The sequence below is a fragment of the Belonocnema kinseyi genome, chromosome 1, assembly GCF_010883055.1.
Source record: "Belonocnema kinseyi isolate 2016_QV_RU_SX_M_011 chromosome 1, B_treatae_v1, whole genome shotgun sequence".
NCBI classification, from domain to species: Eukaryota; Metazoa; Arthropoda; class Insecta; order Hymenoptera; family Cynipidae; genus Belonocnema; species Belonocnema kinseyi.
Window position 1 is genome coordinate 101,921,279 of NC_046657.1, and position 5,043 is coordinate 101,926,321.

Sequence of the window (5,043 nt, forward strand, 5' to 3'; positions counted from 1 at the left end):
GGCTCTCTTCGACGAAGAGGGTGTGGATCTCGAAACAGTAAGGGTACGAGGGTTAGCGTTCGCATATGATAAGGTTGTTATGGCAGAGTCTATCGAAGACCTGCAAAGAATGTTGAATAAACTAGATGCAAGCATAAAGAGCATGGGCCTCAAAATTAACGCAAATAAAACAAAAAACTATGGTGTTCGAAGGAAAGAGTGAGAAAACACTATGCAATATTTTATTGAATGATGAGAGAATTGAACAAGTAGATAAGTTCGTATACCTTGGTAGGATATTTACTAGGGTCGGGAAGATAGATGAGGAATTAGATAGACGAATAAATGAAGGTAAGAAGGTTATTGTTAGAGCAGGTCCCCTTATCAAAAGTAAAAATATATCAAATAAAGCTAAAATGGCAATACATAATTCTATATTTGTACCGACTGTAGTATACGGTAGCGAGACATGGACTTATCAAGAAAAAGATAAGTGTAAAATTAACGCAATTAACATGAGATTCATGCGCATAATAAGCGGGAAAACCCTAATGGACAATGTAAGTAACGAGATAATTCTAAAAAAATGTGCTGCAGAAGAGACGCTAGTAGACACATGGGAAAGAAATCGGTTAAGATGGTTCGGACATGTTGAGAGAATGCCAAATGAACGACTAACGAAACAAGTGTATCAAGGTAAAGTAAATGGCAGCGTGCCCAGAGGTAGACCGCGAAAAAATGGTTAGAATGTGTGAATGAGACCCTACTTAAAAGAGACATAAGAAGTCACAGAAACACGAGAACCTGCAGGAAAAAATGCATGAACATTAAAGAAGCTAGAGAAGTATGCCAGGACAGGAAAGTATGGCGGAAAATAGTTAATAAAAAGAGTGTCAGTAGAGTGAATGAAGCCTGAAACAAAAGACCTTGGCCACTAATGGACTCAAGTGGGGAAACTTACATAACGACTACGTGAGGTTCTTCGCTTGGGGTGATTGCTAGAGAGATTGATCAGCAACCTGGGTCGGAGCAGTGTTGCGGATCGAACGTGTTATTTACTTAAATAGCACGAGAATTCTGGATCAATCTGAAAAATCTCTATCCCTTCCACACACTACTCCTTTCCCCTGCCGAGTGAGTCACGCCTACCCCGAAAGGGAAATGGCTTAATGGTGTAATAATATTACAAATAAAATTTCTAACGCTACGGGGTATCAAACCTACATATCTATACTTAAATCTATCGCCTAGCAGTCGGGAGTCTTAACCACTGCGCTAAACCCACAAATAGAAATTCGATGAAAAAACCATCCTCATCAGCTACAGTTCATGAAAGTTAAAGTACCAAACTTTAAGCTCTCTTTGTCTAATTTAATCAGCATTGAAAATTTCTTAATAATACATTTTTTTATACTTTCGTGTAAGGTTTGGCGTTTAGGTGTTTTAGACCATTTTACAACGTTTATAATAGACATAAAATGTATATTTTTCTGAACATTTACAATTTTTCATAAAGATGGAACTTAGAACTTTTTTCTTGAACAAAAAGCAGGGCAGAAATAGTTTTCGTGACAGTTGTATTTATAGTTTTTAGAAATTTTAGAACGAATGAACCATGTTTTTAACTTCTTTTTTATGTCCAAACTGTATACTTCTGAAAATAATTGATTTATTCTCTTTTTTTAAGGGATTTAGAAAAATATTTATAGAAAAAACTCTGTTTTATTTGCCAATTAAAGAAAAAATATGATTATAACTTTCGATCAGTAGAATATTAGTATATATAAAATATTCACCCTTTGGGCTAAGAGGGCGAAACGGGGCTTTTTATAAGCGGGATTAGGCATTGTGAGCCGAAATATTTTTCATTTGAAGATGTTACAAATTTTGAACATTTGCGCATAATCATTTCTTAAAAACTTCAAATAGAATTGATTCAAAATTACATAATTTCATGTGATGTCAAATCACTTCAAGTAATTGAATAGTGTTTTCTACTAAAAATGAGAAGAATTCACGATCTCGTAAAATGTAATTTCACAGACATTTCCAGTGGTGTAGTCGAGGCCTGGCGAGCTTGGCACCGCCAAGGTAATTTGTTGAAAGGCTGGCGGTGCCAAGGAAGTTTTTTTGTCACATGGAAAAATTTACTAGCTGTAGGCCATCCATAAAGTACCTCACAAATCTTGGACTTTTTTTCCTTCTCCATCTCCCGAAAGTAACTTAGGTGTTGGCTGAAGACGGATTTTACATTCACAAATTCTTTTAAATAAAATTAATGTTGGTAAACTATTGAGTTAAATACGAAAAACTTTAAATTCCTAAGATTTCAAGCCTAAATATATTGCATTTTCAAACAAAAAATAGTTCAATTTTCAATCCAAAAAGATTTTCCAACCAAAGAGATGGATTTTCAACACAAAAAGACGAATTTAAAAAGAAAATTTATTTTCAAACGAACAGTTGCAGTAGAACCAAATAGATGAGCTTTCAAGTAAAAGAGATCAGTTTTCCAAATAATAGCTGATTTAACCAAATGGTAAAATTTTCAAGCCAGAAAGACGAAATTATTTCGAAAAAAGTAAAATTTTTCACAAAAAAGTTACTTTTTAAACAGAATAATCAATTTTCAACCACGAAGGATGACTTTTTTTACCGTAAAAGATGAATATTGAATTCAAAAGGACGAATTTTTAATTTAAAAAAAAAATCATTTTCAGCCAAATATTTGGATTAATAACCAACTTGATGAGCTTTCCAGTAAAAGATAGGACTTTTTCAGAAAACAATTTAAGATTTCACCAAATGGTAAAACTTTCAAGTCAAAAAGATGGATTTGTTGACGGCAGTTACATTTTTAACAAAAAATGTATTTTTCAAACAAGAAAGACAAATTTTCAACCAAAAAAAAAACGATTTTTTTGTCATAGAGGATGAATTTTCAATTTAAAACGATGAATTTTAAGCATCATAGTTGAATTTTCTATTAGAAATGGTGACTTTAACAAAACATTTAAATTTTCCAAAAATAATTAGATTTTTAACAAAATAGTACAATTTCTAACCACAGAGTTCAATTTTCAGCACACAAAGATGCAATTTCAATTAAATGGCCGATCTTTCAAACAAAAAAAGACTCAAATTTAATCAAATACTTGAATTTTGAAGAAAAAAAAGACTAATTTGTTAGAAGACAGTGAAATTTTCATTATAAAATCTGCCTGCTGCACGCGCATACTCTCATCGCGCGCTGCGATGAGAGGGCTGCGAAATGATGGAATAACATTTTATCAAAAATATCTTAATATTCCAGTATTTATATGCGTCTTCATATTATGAATTTTCTACGTAATAATGTACATTTACAGATAAAATTGCTTAAAGCTCTGTAGACTTTGAGGTACACATTCTCATCGCGGCAATTTTAAATGTATATTTAATATGATTTTTAAATATAAAATTAGATAAATAAATTAAAAGCAGGGAGTTCCGTCAAAAAATTCGTTCAAAGAAATGTTTAGACTTTTTGCACGGTATTTGTTATCTATAAACCCAAAATGACAAGTCCTATCGAAAAAAAGGTGAAGTAAATTTTGTAGGACTTTTTGGAAGTTAAAATTTCTTGTTGAAATGTTTTCCCTTTTCTCACGACGTTTGGTTAGAAATTTAAATTTTCGATTTTCTGCATAGTAATTCGGGCAAGACTTCCGATAAATAAAACCAAAATGACAAGTCGTATTGAAAAATGGTTCAGAGAAATTTGGTAGTATTTTAAATCAATAAAACCAAAATTAACAGTACTATCAAGAAATCGTTAAAATAAATTTTGTAGGACTTAATGAAAGCTACAATTGCTGTTCAAGACTTTTTCTGGTATCACACGATGTTTTTCTCAAAATTTGGAATTTTTGTTCATAGTATTTTATATAAATAAAACCGAAACGACCTATTAAAACCTATCAAAAAATAGTTTCGAAAAATTTTCTAGCACCTTTCAAAAGCTATAAGTACTTCTTCAGACTTTTTTCCACATTCTGCGTCGTTTGGCTCAAAATTTTCATTTTTCATTTTCTCGTAGTATTTTCGAAAGAATGAAACCAAAATATCAAGTCTTATAAAAAATGGTTGAGAGAAAAGTTATAGGTTCTCTAAAAAGCTTCAATTCTTCTCTTAAAATTTTCTACTTATCTGACGTCGTACAGCTTCAAATTATAATTTTTGACTTATTCATTTTCGATGCCTAAAGCCCCCAAAAAAACGAGTCCTATCGAAAAATGGTTTAAACGAAAATTGTAGATAATTTGAAAAGATTTGATTCATTTTTAAAATTTTTTCATGTATTTGTCGCCACTTGGTGTAAAAATGGAATACTCAATTTTTCGATAGCATTTTCGATGGATAAAACCATAATCGTTGCCTGTTGGTCAGGGAATGGTGATTAACGAACTCGTTTTTTCTTTTAGGACCTAAAAACAGTGTTCCATCGCCAAAACTTAATTTTCAGCTTCAGGGGATCTCAAAACATGCAGATCGGTTGAAAAACTGTTGTGTGAAATTTCGGACAATAGTAACCAATACTTTCTCAATCATTAACGATAAGAATGTAAAGAGATAATTCTAATCGAGAAAGATGAATTTTCAACAAGATAGTTGAATTCTCAACTAAAAAGTTGACATTTCGTCAAAGAAGTATAATTTTTCTACCCAAAAAGACGACGTTCTTTTTAAATATATGCATTTCAAACCAAAAAGATAACTTTTCGACGTAGAAAATTAATGTTCTACCAAAAAAAGATCAATTCAGAATAAAATAAATCAATTTCCGAAAACATTACTTAATTTTAAAGCCAAATGACGAATTATCTACAAAAAAACTCAAATTATTAACCCAAAAATATGATTTTCTCAAACAAAATGATCCAAGTACTTTAATTCTCCATTAAATTGTAGAGTTTTCAGGCCAAAAAGAATAATTTTTAACAAAACAGTAGAGTTTCCAACATAAAAGTTAATTTAAAAGCAATAATGGAGTTAAATTTTCAGCAAAATAATAGAATTTTTAAC